Consider the following 21,794-nt stretch of genomic DNA (forward strand, 5'->3'; position numbering starts at 1 on the left):
ATGTAAGTACATTCCGGGGCTATAAACTTGACAAACATTGGACAGCCAATAATATGTGATTTGATATTACATTATATAACAATTTTACACAGTTTAATTACATTTTCATAGTGCAGTTCCTTTGTAGTTTTTATTTTAATCTGCATACTTTCACTTGTTAGTTCTGTTCATATATACATTGTTTTAAAATAATTTAGCTACTGAAAAAGAATATACTGTAACATAAATATAGTACATACAGTCAGGTGCATAAATATTGGGACATTGACAGAATTTTCATATTTTGGCCTCTATTCACCACCACAGTGGCTTTGAAATGAAACAAACAAGATGTGCTTTAACTGCAGACTTTCAGATTTAATTTGAGGGTAATTACATCCAAATCAGGTGAACGGTGTAGGAATTACAACGGTTTCTATATGTGCCTCACACTTTTTAAGGGGCCAAAAGTAATGGGACAAACTAAACAATCCTAAAACTAACTTTCACTTTTTAATACTTTGTTGCAAATCCTTTGCAGGCAATTACAGCCTGAAGTCTGGAACGCATAGACATCACCAAACGCTGGGTTTCATCCCTGGTGATGCTCTGCCAGGCCTCTACTGCAAATGTCTTCAGTTCCGACTTGTTCTTGGGGCATTTTCCCTTCAGTTTTGTCTTCATCAAGTGAAATGCATGCTCAATCGGATTCAGGTCAGGGGATTGACTTGGCCATTGCATAACATTCCACTTTTTAGCCTTAAAAAACTCTTTGGTTGCTTTTGCAGTATGCTTCGGGTCATTGTCCATCTGCACTGTGAAGCGCCGTCCAATGACTTCTGAAGCATTTGACTGAATATGAGCATATAATATTGCCCGAAACACTTCAGAATTCATTCTGCTGTTTTTGTCAGCAGTAACATCATCAATAAATACAAGGGAACCAGTTCCATTGGCAGCCATACATGCCCACGCCATGACACTACCACCACCATGCTTCACTGATGAGGTGGTATGTTTTGGATCATGAGCAGTTCCTTTCCTTCTCCATACTCTTCTCTTCCCATCACTCTGGTACAAGTTGATCTTTGTCTCATCTGTCCATAGGATGTTGTTCCAGAACTGTAATGGCTTTTTTAGATATTGTTTGGCAAACTCTAATCTGGTCTTCCTGTTTTTGAGGCTCACCAATGGTTTACATCTTGTGGTGAACCCTCTATATTCACTCTTGTGAAGTCTTCTCTTGATTGTTGACTTTGACCCATACACACCTACCTCCTGGAGAGTGTTCTAGATTTGGCCAACTGTTGTGAAGGGGATTTTCTTCACCAGGGAAATAATTCTTCTGTCAACCACCACAGTTGTTTTCCGTGGTCTTCCGGGTCTTTTGGTGTTGCTGAGCTCTCCGGTGCGTTCTTTCTTTTTAAGAATGTTCCAAACAGTTGATTTGGCCACACCTAATGTTTTTGCAATCTCTCTGATGGGTTTGTTTTGATTTTTCAGCCTAATGATGGCTTGCTTCACTGATAGTGACAGCTCTTTGGATCTCATATTGATAGTCGACAGTGACTGATTCCAAATGCAAATGTCACACCTAGAATCAACTCCAGACCTTTTACCTGCTTAATTGATAATGAAATATTGAGGGAATAGCCCACACCTGTCCATGAAATAGCTTTTGAGTTGATAGTCCCATTACTTTTGGCCCCTTAAAAAGTGGGAAGCACATATACAAACCGTTGTAATTCCTACACCGTTCACCTGATTTGGATGTAATTACCCTCAAATTAAATCTGAAAGTCTGCAGTTAAAGCACATCTTGTTTGTTTCATTTCAAAGCCATTGTGGTGGTGAATAGAGGCCAATTATGAAAATTCTGTAAATGTCCCAATATTTATGCATCTGACTGTATATATGATGCTCAAGTTGTATTTGAAAACTGTACACAAAAAACATAATAGTTACAAATTTAGAAGTTTGTATAACCATTTTAATGTTTCTATGTTCATATACACTCAAAGTTTAGGGTATATTAACATTACCAGGGGTGAAATGTTATAGATTCTGATTTTGCAAAATCTCCAATTTTGCTGGATGTTTTTAAAATGTTACTAAAAGCAAAACCCTGTGGCTTTGCCTTTAATAACATAGCCACGTAAAAAAAGAATAATAATAATCAGGCAGCAAAATCGCAGGAAACTGTCAATTTACCAAGACCAGAACCAGTTAAATTTCCACCCTGGAAGTGATTTGTTACATATAGTAGAGATGAGCAGTTCGGTTTTTCATAAAATTGAACACACCAGAACTTCTGAGCAGAACTGAGTCCCGGCTCTGGTCTTCCCCTGCAGTTTGGATCTTGGAGGCAAAACATGATTTGTCGAATTATATAAGAGTCTCTAACCCGTGATCAGATACCATTTCATACAGGGAAAGACTGTAGGCTTGTTGGTTTTGAAAAAAAATTCCATTAGGATACCATTTGGAGGACAGAGAGAGTTGTAGTAGTATGTAAATGGGGAGTTGGCAGGCAGGGTGACTGGCTGCAGGCATCTTTGTCACTGTCAGGGGTGCCGAAAGGGGGAGTGGCGGGTTCTAATTTCCCTGGCCTGGGCTTGATGGAGGGGCCCGAAGGGGGCCGTGTCTGCCACCCACCCCTGTCCTTACCCAACAGCCGCAGCAACCTGTGTTTCCCCAGCCCAGCACACGCTGCTTTGTGCAGGGCTGTGGTGGGTCCAGGGAGGCAGCAGCACAGACATCTAGCAAGGTGAGAGGCCACATGTGAAGGGCCAGGGGGTCTGTGTACTCTTGCTGACCTTTGTGGTGCATATATGGCTATACAGTAGTCTGGCACTATCTGTCACATGTATATCACCTCACTGATGGTGGCTAGTCTGCTGCTGCCTAACCCATTGAGAGCTTTAAGCTTTCCCTCAGGTGTCAAGACACTGTTTCTCCACACAAGCCATGTATAGTGTAACATAATAGTGTGTAATGGGTATACATAGTAAGAGTGATGTTGCATCTCTGGGGGTGATTCTGCTGCAGACAGATCTGCTATCGCAGCTGCTAACATGGCAGCAGCTGCAATAGCTCTAATATGATAATGCAGCAGGAGGCATCATGACACTTACATGCATTACTGATTCGAGCTGCATCCAAGGATGCAGCTTTGGACCATCAGGAATCCCATAGGCCGGCTGAGTGACCATGGGGTCACGCAAGCCAGCCGCTGCAGATGAGTGAAAGAGGACTGATGTTCCGTGAGCTGAAAAAGGTTCAAAATCACTGGCTTAGACCATGGCCTTTATTTGCAAGTGCTGGTCCTGCTACTGCTGTTTCATACTAGAATGCCTTTTGCAAAAGTTGGGGCCAAACACAGTCGGACATCTTCTGTAACCTCGCATGCAACACCTTTAAAACAGACAAAACAGTGCACAAAAAGAACTTTAAGGCTAAAGAACAAACTTTGTGTTCACAAACTTTACAGATCCCTGAGGAGAGACCATGGGTGTCTACAAGTGCTGTGTGTGAGTCTGACAATTATGAGACTGTAATCACAGAGACGTCTCCTTACACCATTTCTGAACCTTCTGCATATGTGAGGATGAGTAATAGTAAAAGTAATGATGGTAACATAGAAATTGAGGATGCTACGGTGGAAGTGCAACAGGATGAGGAAGATATTTGTGTATCTGACGCTAATGAGGATGTTGATGATGAATGTGTTAGACAAGAAGAAGTTGTTAAAATTCAGGCGGATGATGTTGTTTGTGTTAAAGTAAGTCAGCCACCAGTGGCAGCAGTTCATGCCCGTAATAAGAAGAAGGACATTGTCATGTCTGGGCATAAGACCAAAAATTCACATCATCCACTTCGACATATTTTTACCCAAATCCTGACAATATTTGTCAAGGTATTTGTACCATTTGTGTGTCCAAAGTAAGTTGAAGTAGGGAAGTCAACCATCTAGGAACCTCCTCCCTGTTACGTCATTTACAGCGAGTTTATTCATGTGGTTTATCAAAATATGGAAAAATCACATATAAGTAGTCCAACATCAGCTACCAGCAGCATTGATAAATACCAGGCAGCCCTGCATCCACTTTGCAAAGGCAGACTGACTCCCCAATGCAATCCACAGCATGGGCAGCTGCTGCTGGGGTGAATCTTGATCACAGAAGAAGACCAAGAAGACTAGTAATTTCAAACATGACAGCTGCCATCCTGTTGCACAGCAGAACACTGAAGCCATGAGGGCTATGTTAGCATTAAATTTGCGTCCAATATCCACTATCAGTGCATCTGGTTTTAGACAATTAGTTGAGATCATCCACATTACCAAATTCTATCTCAATACCATTTTACCAGAACAGTAATTCCTCTCCTGTACCAGGACGTAAAAAGAAATGTTATTTCTTGCCTAAAAAATGCAATTGTTCTGAATATCCACTTAACTACAGATATGTTGACAAGAGGTACTGGTAAAATTAAATGACTGTGACAGCCCACTAGGTGGTTGTATGGCCTTCAGCAGCAGCAGTATCTAACACACAATGCCAGATCATTCACAGGCAGGCTACTCTCTGTATCAATTGGCTTAACTAAGAGTCATACCAGTGCCAATCTGTTGGAAAAACCTCAGAGATGTGATAGCGAAAGGGCTTACCTTACTAAGACTCCCCTCAGGATTTGTAATTTCCGATAATGCAGGTAACATTGTACGAGCATTACAAGTGGGTGAATTTCAACAGCAAGAGGTAGTAACCAGGTTGAATTTCACACTTTATATGCTTCAGCAACTGGAGGAACAACAACAAGCCATCCAAATATACACATCAAACCATGAGATTACCGTTTTACTGCAACACACAGGAAAATATTTTGTTTTATGCACACTACTGAAACCATTTGTAATTTTAACCATTGAAGTGAGTTCAGACACTGCCAGTCTGAATCAGGTCATACCCTTAAATAAATTACTGGAAAAGCAGCAGAGAAGCTGGAGGACAAGGTGAAACTAAACGATTCCACTTAGTATGTTGGATTTGGAGATCAAAATTTGTATTCGCTTAGCAAAGACTAATAGGGTTTGCCAAATCTTGCAATTGGATTTTGACAGCCATGCTAGATCCTAGGTTGTGTGTAATGTCTTTCCAACCGACACAGATCTTAAGAGATGCAAAGAGCTCCTGGCAAGCAAGTTGTCGGCTCAAGTGGCACATGACATGATGTCTCCAGCTTCAGCTTCTCCTGCAAATGCTGTAGCACATGACACGATGTCTCCTGCTTCAGCTTCATCTGCAAATGCTGCCAGTAAAAACAAAAACGTACTTTTTCCAAGAGACTCACTGGTGATGATGTTGAGTAAACTCAGCGCACCAGAGTGAAACATTATAACATTTGGTCAAGCTTAAAAGAATTGGCCACATATATTGACACCTTTACAGTAACTTAATTTCATACAGTAACCATCAATAGATAGGTGGAAGAGGATTACTTTAATAATAATGTAAACATTTGCATTTCACATCGTCCCTTTGAATACTTGGAAGAAAAAAAAGGCAATGTGGAGCCTCTTGTACAAATTAGCTATGGTTTACTTAAGCTGCCCAATACCCAGTGTGTACTTGGAAACAGTGTTTAACCCAGCTGGGAATCTTGTGAGCAATCAGCATAAGAGGCTACTTCCAAAAAATTTGGAAAAACTGATGTTCATCAAAATGAACTACAAATTATGTGAGGAAGACCTTTACTGCCAATTACTATGAACAGAGACTTCTGTAATGGTGGATTCCAGTTGGGATCAGCTAATATTGTGTGGTGATAATGATCTTAACAACAGTGTTGAGGGTGATGGATGACATCTTCCAACTGTGAAGATGATTAACAACAATGTTAGCCTTAAGTCCATAGGTACCTTGGTTTAATCAAACCACCAACATGTTGTTTTTTTCATGGGGGATGCCAAACAGACCAAGTACTTAAGCCAGAAAGGTGGCACTTCCTGTTGCTGAAGTGCTTGGTTTGTTAAACTGTGCATGTACTTTTTAATATATAACATAAGAGTGGGAGGGCCCAAGGGCAATTCCATCATACTCACTTTTCATTATGAACGTTGCCCACTTTACTGTATCGGTGTAAAGACTACTAGCCTGTTACTCCATCTCTATTTACCTGTACTGGCCTAAGGCCTTTGATTTGCTTTTTGGAGAAGTGTGTCGTTACAACATATATTTTTTTCTACTAGTCATTTACTTCTAGGTTTTACTTCTTTATTAATGAAAACATTCTATACCATCATATATTTTATTAAACAGCCATCCTCTCTTTCTGAATGCAATTTCAGGTTTTTCTTCTATAAGAAACTCAGGAACATAAAAATATATTCATAGTGTAGATGTATATAATAGCATCTCTTCAAATCATGTATAAAATGTGCCTGCCAGATAGTGTGGTCTGTTCAATGGCAGACAGTGATGCATATAATAATCTGATGGAAATCCCTTCTTGTGGATACATGCTTTTAGGCTTTCGGTCCTTCCACTCTTTTCTCCCGAGTTTACATACAAAAATTTACAGAGAAAAGTGCTTCCATAGTGTATTATTGTATTTATTAACATAAAATCATAACAAGCATCCAAAAAGGTGCAAGATGGTCTCTCACCCTATAAAAATTGTCTACCATATATATATGCATAGACTAATCAAGCAAAACAATAAGTAAAATCCAACTTCTTCACAAGACGGTTTAAAGAAAGAGTGGTCTCTCACCAGATGTAGATGTCTACTAAAATTACAGACAAAAAAAGAATAAAGGCAACATCCTCCAGGCGTCCTGGGATGACTTTCCTCTATTCGTGGGTTTCCACTCCTTCTGCAGACCAAATAGTTTCTCCAGGCATCCAACGCGTTTCGATACTTAACCAGTATGTATCTTTGTCAAGGTCTCTTCTATATAAAGTCTGCATATAAAACGGGGTAGCCATCTTGGTTAAGGGCAAGGTAAAAAATGCATAAATAATCTAAAATGTGATAAAAACGAGATTAAAACATTATAGAGCATCTTATTAGAACAAATAAACTAAAAGGTCAACCCAAAAAACAGAGACGATAAAAACCACTTGAGAGGAGAGAGAGCTGTCACTAATGGATCGGTTAGTTAATTATAATACAAGAGGGAAAAGGGGGGAAAGAAAACCCACAAGAAGGTGAGGAAATGGAAAAAAAAACATTCCAAGAAGGATCCTACAGCACCTATGTCCAATGTAGAGGTTGACCCTATTGAAAAAGTAAAAATTTTAATTTAAGTGCACATGTTTTACTACAGGAGGGAACGTACATTACTTGAAAAAGGTTTGAAGTTTGCTTCATCTGTGAAGATTGACCCTTTTAATATTTTTATTGACACACAAAAGTTTTTAAGAAAACTTACTTTAACAAAAATTAAAAAAAACAAAATGGACAAGAATAATGAGGAGGTGGATGAAAAGTATTGTTTTAAACCTAAGTCCATGTTTTACCCTTCCCATTTAAAGGGCAACTTTGTAGAAACTTTTAATATCTTGGTAAAATATGACATAGAAAAATTAGAAAGGAATAATATTAACTTTAATATAACCGCATAAGAGGCTATAAAGACACTTAAAGAAGATAAAGATCTAGTGATCGAGCCTGCAGATAAAGGGGGAGGTATAATGCTGTTAAGCCATCAAGATTATGAGGCAGAGGTCTATAAACAACTGGACAATGTGAATACTTATCAAAAGATTAGAGGAGACCTTACAAGAAAATTTAATCTGCAGTTGAAGAATTTGATTGACAAATATATAATAAAAAGGCACTCTAAACGAGAAAGAATGCAAGTTCCTATTTAATGAAACCCCAGTTATCCCAACCATATATGTTTTACCTAAGGTACATAAGGCCCCAATTTGTCCCCCAGGTCGGCCTATCATTTCCGGGATCGACTCATTGTCTGCTCCACTGTCACATATGATTGATTATTATTTACAGCCCCTCATTCTTACTAATCACTTGCATCTTAAGGATACTAAAGATATTTTGAAAGTTTTAGAAGGGATAACCTGGAAGCCCAATTACCATTTAGTAACGGCAGAGGTTTCAGCACTCTATACGATAATTGACCATGATAAGGGCTTGGAGGTGATTCAAAACACTTTACTAAAAATCCCCCCTTGAGATTAATTTGCAAGATTTTATATTACAGGAAATTAAATTTATATTGTATAATAATTATTTTATATTTAAAATGAGTTTTTTTATAGAAAAAAGGAGCACTGCGATGGGCACTAGGTTCGCCCCGAGTTACGCAAATATTTTTATAGGATGCTGGGAAGAAGATTCTTTTTGGAACAACAACCCGTTTCGGGCGAACCAAGTGTCCTGGAACAAATATATACAGTAGATGACATTTTTTTTATTTGGGAAGGAGATCTGCAAATTTTAAATAATTTTTGTACTTCTCTTAACAACAATAACTGGAATATAATTTTATCTTTTAATATCAGTAAAGAAAAGGCGGATTTTTTAGACTTGTCTATTTATGTTGAACATCATCATATTAAAACAAAGAATTTAATCAAATCCATGGATTCTAGGGCATATATAGATGCCCAACAGTTGTCACCATTTGAATTGGCTCAGTGGTATCCCTATGGGTCAATTTTAACGTGTGAAAAAAAACTGTACAGTTGACAACATACTTAAAGAACAGGCCACAGAAATTAAAAAGAGACTTATAAAGTGTGGTTATGATTAAAATAAAGTAAAAACATCTTTCAATTTAGTTACTACAGTGGATAGAAATAAGGTGATGTCTAGTAATAGAGAGACAAAAAGATCAGACAAGATTAAATGGGCCTTTGAAACAGATTTCACAAGTCAACATAAACAAGTAAAAAGGGTGCTGAATAAATATTTTGCATTAAAAGACCCCATCATAGGCAATGATATACCCCCACATCCTATATGTATCTTTAGAAAAGCACCGAATCTCAAATCCAAGCTTGTCAGGAGTCTCTGTTCCCAGGATTCTAAAATTGCTAAAGTAACATCTCAAGGATTTTTTAGATGTGGGTCATGTTTGGCCTGTAGACAGGTCCCAAATAATTTCGACAATAACAAAACAGATGTAATAATTAATGGAAGAGATCACAAAATTAGAGAATAAATTTACTTGTCACACTCAAGATGGAATATATGGCATCGAGTGTTCGTGCAATAAATTCTACATAGGTAGAGCAAGTAGGCCATTGAAGATTAGAATCAGCGAGCATCTCCGCAATATAAAAAAAGGTTTGGAGACTCATGCTCCGTCGATGCACTTTAAAGAAGTACACGAATATAATGCTAAACACATTTAAAATTTTTATAGCCTAAAGAAAATTTCTTCTGATGTAAGGAACAACAATATTACACAAAAACTCGCCTGCCAAGAAATGCACTTTATATATAATTTTAAAACCTTGATTCCATCGGGCCTGAATAAGGATTTTGAAATCAAGTGGTTTTTATAATTTCTGTTTTTTGAGTTGACCTTTTAATACATTTTTTTTCTAATAAGATGCTCTATAATGTTTTAATCTTGTGTTTTTATTATTTTTTAGATTATTATTTATGTATTTTTTACCCTTGCCCTTAACCAAGTTGGCTACCCCGTTTTATATGCGGACTTTATATAGAAACCGGAAGTTATGGAAATTATCTAATACGATGTTATATTCAATTACACGGCACCATCTTGTGCACTTGCTGTGGATATCGAGTGGCAGGAAGGTTGCAGCAGGAAGCTGCCATTGGCGGGTGCCGCGTGATGTACTTTCGGGAACGCTGCCGAGAGACGGAAGTATGGCAAGCGTGGTCACGGACACCTCCGGCGGATAACTTTTTAGTCAGGACACAATTTCCGCTGTTTGTAAGCAGGAAAGAGCAGCGATAAGCAGAATACTGGGTGGCATTGTTTGAGAAGGAAGGCTAGATATGTTCTGTGGATGATTTATACTTTTTTGTGCCGCTGCTCTGCTGCTTAGTTTAGTCAGTCAGCTCGCTGCAGCCAATATTGGTGAAAACAATATTTTGAGCTGTAAGCTGGTCAAAATTGACTGGAAATTACTGCTATAGATGTTAATAATACTGTAGGACCAAAACACAGGGCTGAATGAAATGGGTTTAGCAGTTTTAATACATTTTTAAAGAAATCCAAAACCACAACATTTGAGGGTGGTTTTGCCAAAACCAAAACACGATGAAGATTTAGAAGCAAAACCAAAACACGGGGGTCTGCGCACATCTCTTAACATAAAGTGCATTCCACATAAAATAAAATTTTCAATAAAATGAGGAAAGTTTTCTAGATGATATCAGTGGAGTCAGCAATACCCAATCCAGAAGCACAACATTTCCATATTATTAAAATGGCAGTATGACCGAACAATGTTCTTTTATGACTGAGGGGGAAAAAAAGAATGACTCAAATGCTATCTAGAGTAAATTTTTAGACGCAACTGAACAGTGATGGCCGATGCTTATAACTGGAGCTGGCATACTGGAGTTGGAGCTGAGGTCAAAATGGAACATGTTTTTTCTTTTTTGTTGGCTAATTTTAAAATGAAATGTAGAATTTCACTAATATTTATATAATATTAATATTGGTTAAACAATACCATTAACTATTTGACATTTGCTTAAAATTTATATCATGCCTAAAAAAAATAGAGATGAGCGGGTCCGGTTTTCTGAGAACCGGACCCACCCGAACATTGCAATTCCAATTCTGATCTAAGACCGGCACGGGTTTTCCTGCCTGACTCTGATCATAAAGCGAGGCAAAACGTCATCCTCCCAGTGTCGGATTCTCGCGGGTTTTGGTTTCTATAAAAGTCCCGGTGATCAGCGCCATTTTCACTCCGGGGGTGTGGATGGTGAACTGAACAGACGTGTTGCTGTCACTGTCTGTGTCAGTATTTTGTCCAACTTGTCCTGTCAGGTCTGGGGCTGAAGGCTGCTGCTGTGTTGTCCATAAAAGGGCTGGAGCTGCAGTATATAAAGGGGGGCTTCAGTGGGTGCTGCAGCTGCTGTGTCACTTGTTCTGTCAATAAAGGGGCTGCTGCTGTTTTATACTTATACATAAGGGATGCTGCTGTGTTGTTGTCCTGTCCATCAAGGGGCTAGGGCTGCGGTCCATAAAGGGGTGCTGTGTTGTCCAGGGGAGGGGGGGTGCTCTGTCAATCAGGGGTTCTCTTCCCCAGTGTAAAAAAATAAGTGTTTTTGTTTTTTTGTGTGTGTGCATTAGCAACTTAGCTGCGCTATTATTATTGTTTGATGTTTGGTGACACTGGCGGCCAGACCACAGTTTATCGTCCGCGTATTTGTGACTCTGCACTGCAGGTGGTCTGTCCGTACTCAGCAGGGGTGCTTGTCCATAAAGAAGGGGTGTTGTCTGTATTGTTCATCAAGAGGGCTGCTGCCTTGTTCAGAGGTGCTCTTTCCCAGTGTAAATAAAATAAAAGTGAAATAAAATTAATATTATCAATCCACAAAATTAAAATTTATTTTTTGTGTGTGTGTGTTAGCAACTTAGCTGCGCTATTATTATTTGGTGACACTGCCGGCCAGACCGCAGTTTATCGTCCATGTATTTGTGACTGCAGGTGGTCGGAGAACTACAGGCTGCTTTCCTCTGATGTTAACAGCAAGTCTTGGTCCCATTATCCCTAACAACCTCCCTGAATACAAAGTAAACATCTACAGTATGTTCTAGCAGCACCTCCATAAGCAAGGCCACCTCATTTCTGTTAGATGTATAAATATTAAAAACCTCCTCCAGATCAAAGATGTCTTTTAGGAACAGAAGAACATGATCCTAGATTGATCTTCCCTCATAATTTTTTTTTAAGAATCAAAACATTAAAATAAATAAATTAAAAACTAATCAATCCTGACGTCCTTTCCCTGTCTTCAGTCCATAAACATATTCCAACTCTGTCGGACCTCTGAACCAGTTAAGGAAACATTCTTGGTTTTGAAACTTCCCACGGGTCATATAGTTTATTAAACTGCCATCCTGTCTACCACTGCAATGCCACTCTGTGACATGTTGGAAGCTGAACTGCCACATGTTAGTACCACACACTGCTGTCGCTTAGCTTAGTCAGCCAGCTAGCTGGGTGCAACCTTTTGGCCTAAACTAGATTAAATCAATATTGTGAGCTGTGAGGTGGTCAAAATTGACTGGAAATAAATGTTATCGAGATTAATAATTGTTTAGGAACAAAAACAGCCCCAAATGATGTGATTTTAGCTGTTTTTATGATTTTTTTAAAAGAAAAAATACAGATCCCAAACCAAAACACGCAAGGGACCATTTTGGCAAAACCACATCCAGATCCAAAACACGATGAGATACAGATCCAAAACACGGGGGGTCGGCGCACATCCCTAAAAAAAAAAAAAATGTATTAATAGCTCAGCAATCATGGCTTGTTAAGATTAACTGAGGATGTTCTGGAAATGGGTTCCTGTAGCATAAAGTCTGTCTAGGCTCTGAAGCCAGCCTGGAACCGGAACTAGGCTACTGGAGCCAGTCCAGAGCCGAATCCCTCAAGCCTGGAGAACCGTCAACACTACAAAGGAGTTGCTGCAGTATGATGTAAATAAATTGCCTATCAATCATAAACATTAGATAAAGGCTCATGTATTTTAGATTAATGGCTTTTGTAACTGAGCCATGGCTGGAGACACCTCAGCAGTCTTAGGTGCTGTCAGTCTAAGTTCATCCTTACTTGTCAGTCTCCTGTCCCTGTTTGCTAAATATGTACCTCGTACAAGCTCATTTAGGTGGAGTGTCATAAACAAACATTCATTACTAGTGACATTAAGAAATCTTTTTGATAAAAGGATGCCACTCAGAGAGTATTAGAAAAGCAGGGCTCACAAAAAGCTGTCTGTAGACAACATGTATTCATTTCATATGTATGTATTCTAATTAAGAAATGAGAAAAGCCACTGGGAAAGTATAGCAAAAAACACCCTTTCTGTTTTCATTTACTCCTGAATGATCTCTTTCGACACAAGTGAGGTCCGATTAGACGACAACTCATCTCCATGACACAGACAACATCTGTCACTTTCTTGACCCATCCTCTTCTAGATCACTCATCCGTGTTATGGCATTGTCATGATTATTATCTCAACTTCATTCTGTTTTAGCCGAGAAACTGTTAAGGACTCAATATGTCAATTGTATTGTATTCCTATTTTATTTATTTTGATATGTTTTTGCAGCATGTAAGTGTTTTTGCAAATATCCAATACTGTCAATGGAAGCCGCCTGCATTACATCGCAAATTTCAAAATAAATTTTTTTTTTACCCTAAGTGAGAATTTCTTAATTTATGTGATTGCTTTAAATAAACTTTTGTTAATAGTTTTATTTTAATTCATGGAGAAGATTAATATAGGTCTGGGCCGTCTTAACAGCATTGTAGGCCCTGGGCAAAGCAATGCAATGGGGACCCTACCCACCCATATACAGGAATGAAAATGAACACTGTCAATAAAATTAAATCTTTAGATTTATTGGTACTTTCAACAAAATCAATGTTTAAACAACATGATTTAAAGCAAGGATTAATCAATATAAATTTCTTAACATTTTAAACCTTGAAAAATTCAAACATTTCAACATATAAATGATAACTGCAGCCCACATATATATGTACATACAGTCACACAGATACATAAAGTCACACAAACATATATATGTAGAGTCACACACTTATACACATACATACATACAGTCATACACAGTCACACACCTACAGTATACACATACATATATACAGTGACATATATATATATATATATATATAGTCACGCAGATGCACATATATATACACACACCTATATACATACATACTGTATATATAGTCCTACACATACATAGTGTCACACACATACATAGTCACACACTTATACACATATATACATACAGTCACACACACATATAGTTGAACACTTATACAAATACATACATATGGAGTGTGTCCCTGTTAGCTGATAGGCTGGCTGCTGGATAGTCTTTATCCGTGGCTGCTACTGTCTGGCTGGGGGAAGGGGGGGATCTGTAATTGTGCGCATGTGCAGGATCTAGTAAGAGCTTCCCTTTTGAAGACCCTTTTGAAAACATCTCCCTAAGGTACTGCCTGTTTGGCTGTGAATATCAGAGAGCACTTCCAATGGGAAGTCACTGCCACTGCTCGGAAGTCTCTGCGGGTGGTGGATTTTACTGGGTGAGGGGGGCTGCATCCCCTAGATAAAATTCACCACTGGTCTTTAACACTCTGGTAACTGAGTTTGAAGCAGTTCTTTGCCCTCCTCTCTCCCATGCTGCTGCTAGCAGAGTGCCATGTAGCTCCACCCTCTGCTCGGACTCCATGTCCCTCTTCTCTTCTCCAGTTTGCAGTGCAGTTCCTGCTCTGCACTGCAGCTGTTACTAAAGTATTGGGGTCGCCCTGAAAGAGGGGTGCATGGGGGACATGCCCCCTGTGCTCACTCCCACTTAATCTGGCTCTTTGGCTGCAGGCTGGGAAGTAGCTGAGAATGCTGCCTGGATGATGTGATTGTGTGTAATTCACAATCAGAGCGGCTAGGGGGCATCTTTGTCTGCCTGCATCTTAACCGGCTACCATATGCATGGGGCGAGCAGCTGCACCCTCCATGTAAATGCCCCCCGGCCCAGTCCGCACCTGCTCAAAGGCCCCTAGAATAGTGGGGCCCTGGGCAGCTTCCCAGTGTACCCATACGTTAAGATGGCCGTGTTATAGGTTACAAATTATAATTACTGGTGTGTTATTCTATTTTATTGGTATTTAGTTTACTTTATTACAGCAAGTTTAGAGTCAGAAACCATCACTGACAGTCAATTTCAATGTGTCTCTATGGGTCTATTACTGTTAAATATGCACCTTTAGAAATGTGTTTAAAGTATAACTTTTAAGCTGCGTACACACTGACAGATTTATCGCCTATTCCATTGAACGGGCGATATATCTGTAGTACATTGTCAGGTGTGTACAGACGATTTGTCTGTGTCACGCTGGGAGGCGGGTCTTTGAAAGCTGAGGCTGCGGGAAGAAGCGAAGGCGAGGGACCTGGATGTACGATCTCTGCATCCACGGGTCTTGGTCGTTGGCGGGACCTAGTCAAAGGTGCGGAATCTAACCCACAGGGTGGTGTTCTGCAGGGACCCCTCCAAGCGGGATGTGGGCTTGAGCTGCACCCCGTAAGCAGGTCGCGGTCCTTTGACTATGTGACCAAAGCCTGCGGGAAAAGGATAAACAAATACTCGTGGCCCAATGGGTAGGTGCCAGTAAGAGGCACATAGGGACTGGGGTGGAACCCCTAGTTCGGGATACTGTACTTGAGGTACAAGAGAGTGTACACTGCGGACACACCCTACCGGGTTGCCGGTCTGACAGAATGCAACACGGTGTAATACCGTAAGAAATAGATAGTGACCATGGAGTCCAGTAACGAGGTGGGTAGTGGTATTAGACCAGGCCAGAGATGGTAAATACTGGAGAGGTGGATACATGTATCTACACACAGGCTGAGATGGTAACTCACTGGTGAAATGGAAGATATAACTGCACACAGGCTGAGGTGGTAACGCACTGGTGAAATGGAAGATATAACTGCACACAGGCTGAGGTGGTAAAGCACTGGTAAGATGGAAAGTATAGCTGCACATGCTGGAATAGCTCACTGAAAGCAAGGGAACCTGGAACGAGAGACCACTAGTAACACTAGCAGCAACAATGGTTGTTTACGCAATTACCTGATACACAGGAGCCGGATGTATACCCCTGGAAGCCTGCTGATTGGTCCACAGCGTCAGCTGACCGGCCAGACTGTCAGGGAAGAGCTGACCGGCCAGACTGTCAGGGAAGGAAGGCAAGTCAGAAGAGGAAGTGTCATGGCGGCGCCCATGACGGAGACTCCGATCCCCGCGCACCAGGCCGCCCGACACACAAGCATCAGGGAGAATGCTCAGCACCTCCCACGTCGCCACACCAGCCGCCCTACTGCCCGGGATTTCAGAAGAAGCCAGCGGGACGGTAAGGGACGGCCGATCCCCGGCTGAACTCTGACAGTCTGTGAATGACGTAGTTCACAGATATATCGCATCTGTCCTGCAGCACAGCCGATGCCGAGATATCTTGCAGATATATCGGCACATTTAGCTGTGTGTACGGGAGACCCGCGACCGCCTGTACACTTGCTGCAGTGACCGCCAGTGAACTGGGCGGCCAAATTTAAATGCCTGACCAGTTGTGATGTTAGCACAAATACATCGGCCGAACGACTGGTAAGTGTGTATGCACTTATCAATCGTTAGATAGGTCGGCAGAACCAAGAGGAATTTTTCACTGTCCTCTGTGCCTAAATGAATGTATTAAACCTGCCGCACCACCAGTTGTATTGTATCACGCTTCCATACAAATTCCATTTCTCGGGTTGGGTGTGGGGTCTTAGAGGAACAGGTCAGGTAAGAGCTTCCTTTTTGCATATTATAAGAGTGGTTTGTCGGAAATGACTGGCTTGTTAAAATTATGAATATTTGATTATTAATTCAAATTACATTTTGGTTCAGGCACATTACAAAAAGTGAAAAAAAATATTACAGGGACTTCTACAAAACAAATAATTTTGTGAAATAATAACTTTAAATTTACCTATTAAGAATATTTTAATTTGAATACTAGAATAAAAATAAGCCAGACTAGATAAGTGATATACTATTACAAAAAGACACATTTTATTCAGATCATTGACCTCGGCTTCAGACTTTGCATTCTTCCTTTTAAGCCTATTACTGTAAGTGTTTTGCTCTTTGAATTATTCAAACAGTGAGGCATATGTTAGTGGGAATGTTCTGAAGAAGACATCCACTGTATGCTGTTTTGTGTTTTGCTGAACTTTGAGTATTTAAGGTTTGGTGATAACTATTCAATGTCAATCAGGCATTCCCACACTCGTATATTGATTCTGTAAGGGCTATTAGAGATACAACTAATTGCCAATGCTTCCAAACTAATAAGTCTATAGCATGTTATTAACAAAGTCTATGAAAGTATTTAAAATGAAATGATACAACATTCCATCACCCCAAAGTGTAAAGAAATTCTAATACATGCAGGTACTTATGGTCATATAAATGTAATTATTCTGCACACTTGACACATATTTGTGAAACACATACTTTTTAATCAGATTGTTACTAGTAGTGTAGATATACATCCTGATAATGTTGTTGTTTTGACTTTTAATGTCATTTAGAGGGGAACTATCTTCAATATATATTTTTATTGCATTGAGTAAAACAACTCTTAATTGATCCTTACCTCATCTATGTACACAGAATGCCTAGTATTGACAATATGTAATTTTATTTTAATGTTTTCTTATCATTATATTTAACAGCACATTCATTGTCAATATTGATGGCTATGAAAAATTGATGGCTCGAGAAATTGATGCATATAAAAGGTACAATAATGCGCCAGCAATGCAACCTTATAGATTAGATCATAAGTTTACAATTTGGTACGACTTGGTAAGAGGAGTGTTTCTTAATTTAACAATTACATTTTTCAATGGAGATAGCCTTTATTTATACCAAATATTATCTATCATTGTCTTTTCCTGTGCCTAAATCACCAATACCTGGTATATACAGTATAGCCAGTCATCTCATTGGGAGCGCATTGTAAATGCAAGATGTGGTTATGAAGTAGTTACATATACATTGTGATAACCAACTTCCTGTTTTGTCATCGGCACAGGGCCGAATTAAGGGGGGGGGCGACAGGGCCCCCACAACAAGCGCACGCAGGGGGGGTTTCTGAGTACTTAGCAATTACCAATTACCAACCTGCAGCTGCAGCATAAAAATGTAAGTGTATGTATACTGGTTTATTGTGTATATATGTGTTTGTATATACTGTGTGTGTTATTGTGTGCATACTGTGAATGTGTTAGTAGGTATATATGTGTATGTATGTGTTAATTTATATATATATGTGTTAGTGTGTGTGTGTATATTGTGTATGTATGTATTTATGTGTGTACACTGTATATATGTGTGTTAGTGTGTATGTAATACATACGCTTGCTACATATATATGTGTGAGCATGTTTAACATATTATATATATATATATATATATTAGAGGGATAGGTATGAAATACTGTCAGTCGGGATCATGGCAATCAGAATCCCGACGCTGGGATCCCGACAGGATTAACATACCGACACTTGGTGGTATGCTAACCCTCCCCCTCTCCCTACCCTAACCTCCCCCCCAAGTGCCTAAACCTAACCTCCCTCTCTCCGCACCCTAAATCTAACCCTCCCCCCTTAGTGCCTAACCCTAATGCTGGGTACACACAGGACGATCTGTTCAGCGAACGATATCGCTGAACGATCTCCCTTGAAATTCCTGTTGTACTGGATGAGCGGTATTGTTCATCCACACACCAACGATGAATGACCAACGATCATTCTCCCATTTAGAAAATTAACGATATAGATTGGCCTGCATGCATGCCCGATGGAAGATATCGCTATCATCCAGCGGGAGTGCGCATCGTTGGTAGTTCATTTCTTACAAACAGAACGATATGAACGATATATCGTTGAACTATATCGTTATTGTTCATATAATGATATATCGTTCCGTGTGTATGCACCTTAACCCTCCTTCTAGTGCAGGGGTGGGGAACCTTTTTTCTGCCGAGGGCCATTTTGATATATATAACATTATTTGCGGGCCTGGTGCAGGCCATGCCCCCTCCATGTGATGTCACACAGGGGCGGGGCCACAATCGCCGGTGATTACAGCAATGCCCGGAGCATCCTCAGGATGCTCCGGGGAGCTGTAAGGGCAGCGGTGTGACTGTCTGAAGCATACTAAGGACGCTCCAGGCGTCCTAAGGATGCTCCAGGCAGCACTGCTGCATAGATTTTGGCTGCAGGGTGCTATTCTAGGCACCCTGCTAGCCAAATAAGGCTAATAGAAAAAAGCTCCGAGGGCCAGACCAATTGATTCCGGGGGCCTTATACGGCTCCCAGGCCTGAGGTTCCCCATCCATGTTCTAGTGCATAACCCTAACCCCTAAACCTAACCCTCCCCCCAACCCCGGCGGAATGCAGGCGCCGGGATTCTGACCGGCATTGGTAATGTAAGCGTCCAATATTAGAACCTCCCAGAAAATCCTGCATTTGCCCCTGCCCACATAGGGTTGGTGTGAGCCTGTTGGATGGCCACCATAAAACTGAAGGGACACCAAGGAAACCACAAGTTTGGGGCACCTCCAAGTCGATGCGTTTCAACCCATTGGCTTTTTCTGGAGCCATTGTAGTGGAGTGCTGATCTTATAATATTTAAACTAACCCCTACCAATAAGGGATAACTTTAGGAAGTGGTTCCAGAACAAAGAAATCACATCACAATGATTGAATTACAATAACCAATCACAGTCATTACATAAAAATACATAGATCACACGTATTATATATATAAAACTTAAAACAGGTTTTTGTTTTAATGCAAATAATAAAGTCTGCTTTTATTGGCTGTCATAGAAACAGCTGACTCGAAACCGCAATCTGGAAATGTTCATCTGATGAAATCACCAGTTATGTGTCCAGGGTTTAGTTTGTTTTCCTCAGAATCTTCCATTTTGCAGAGGATGCCACTCGCCTCATCCATGTGAGTGCAGATATCAGCACAGATTTCTTCTTTTGCGGCTTTCCTGGCCTAAAGCCCTCATTACACAGGTCCTGGAATACCTGTGTATAGGGGTCAGTGTTGAGCTGAATCATTTTGCAACTGGTGCACTCTATGATTGTCAGGCAGTGCTGCCAGAAGGCCTCTCTGTTGGTGTTTACGAGGAAGGGCCTCAGTGGGTAGGATGTCTCAGTGCCCATGTATGAGTAGGCCCAATAAAGAGGCAGGTTTGGAAGGTGGCTTGTAGCTATTCCTCATTGTTCAGGTGATCACCAATGACCTCTGCAGATCATATACACAAATACCACGTTGGCTCAGCATCACGGAACCACTGAGTGATTTTCTCTGGGCTCAGGTCAGGGCACCGTCGGCAGACATACTCTCCCAGAAACTGCAGGAGCTCTCCGGTGGATGCTTGCACTATACTGTACCTGGTTCCAGATGTGATGCACAGAGGGAGCGGATACTGGACTGTCTTTGCACTGCCCCCTGCTGGTTCTGCTCTAGTCCATTGCTGGCTCCAGGGTTTGGGGAAATTTCCTTGGTATTAGTTATATCCAAGGTTCCAGGAGCTGGAGATACAAATAGCACCATCTCAACCTGTGAGGGGTGGGTGGAGGTTAGTGCAGGGTCCGGGGACGGTGGGGTGTTGCCATCCCTATACCTGGTCTCTTCTATACTCAGACCAGGAGCAGCCTCTTCCCAATCAAAAGGGAGCATAAGCGAAGGTGACTGGCAGCTCAGTCTATACCAGGCTGCATGTGAGTGTCGGTATGTACCATTGACTCGAGTGATGCGCCATGCGGAGCGAATAGGTTATAGTTACGGAACTTGTCTGAAGCCCTGTCTGCTGTCCAGGGATCGCAGTAACAGGATGACTCCCAGTGTAACCAGGGAATTTTATAGCCAGTGACATGTCATAGACATAATGTGGGTCACAATAGGCCACTGATACATGGGCTATAGCTGCTGTATGTGTCCCTGGATGGTTCTGCTATCTGTCCTATATACACTACCAACCATCATGCTACATTGGTGCCATGTATTATACTATTGCTGATGTGGCCGTGATTCCATGACATGGGCAGCTGCGGGATACATTGGTAACACAGTGGTATTAGTGGGCTGAAAGAAAGCAGGGTTTATTCTAAATCAATCAGACAGCAATATTATTTACTGCACCCAAAGTGCTGTTTCAAATACAGCCTTGTTGTCTTCCTCAGGGGCTAATGAACACATCTAGTCATATTAGTCACTTATCTTAGGACTCATATCCTCTAAAGCCCCGTACACACTGGACGATGTGTGTACGGGACGATGTTGGATGCGGAGTCCACACTCGCCGATGCCGGCAACGATGAACGACGGCGAGGGGGAAGGGACCGGGGTCATGCTGCATTCGGCAGCATGGCATTGTTAACGATATCCCCAGATTGCGCTGCATGTTCAGACGACTGGGGATATCGTTAACGACCCGCGGAAGCGCGCATTGTTAATCGCCAAATGCATACACACTGGACAATGTTAACGATATATCTTTAAAAAATATCATTGTTCATATCGTTAATGGATATCGTCCAGTGTGTACGGAGCTTTAGGGGCAAATGTACTAAGCCTTGGAGAGAGGCCAATCAGCTCCTTACTGTCATGTTACAGGCTCTATTTGAAAAATGACAGCTGCTTGGTTGGTACTTTGGGGTCTATTTACTAAGCCTTCGATGGAGTTAAAGAGATCAGAGATAAAGTCCAAACCAATCAGCTCCTGTCATTTTGCAAACACAGCCTGTGACATGGCAGTTGGGAGCTGATTGGTTGGGACTTTGGCCCTCATTCAGAGTCGATCGCTAGATACAAGCCGTCGCTCTGAATAAGGGCGGCCGCTTGTGGTGTGAAATGCGGCCTTCTGGTCGCTAGCTAAGCTGTGGGTTACCGCCCACAGCTCTAGCAAGCGACCAGGTTGATGGTCCTGACCATCGCGAGCATCTGGGCTTGCAACGAGACC

The 21,794-nt window shown here is 41.0% G+C and overlaps 1 pseudogene; it reads right to left on the reverse strand.

Annotated features, from left to right (window-relative positions):
- Positions 1 to 19,716: 19,716 nt before the first annotated feature.
- On the reverse strand, positions 19,717 to 20,512 carry LOC148508872 (cyclin-dependent kinase 5 activator 1-like; annotated as a pseudogene).
- Between the last annotated feature and the right edge of the window lie 1,282 nt (positions 20,513 to 21,794).

This window comes from Taudactylus pleione, unplaced genomic scaffold, assembly GCF_031769625.1.
Source record: "Taudactylus pleione unplaced genomic scaffold, aTauple2 ptg000336l, whole genome shotgun sequence".
NCBI classification, from domain to species: Eukaryota; Metazoa; Chordata; class Amphibia; order Anura; family Myobatrachidae; genus Taudactylus; species Taudactylus pleione.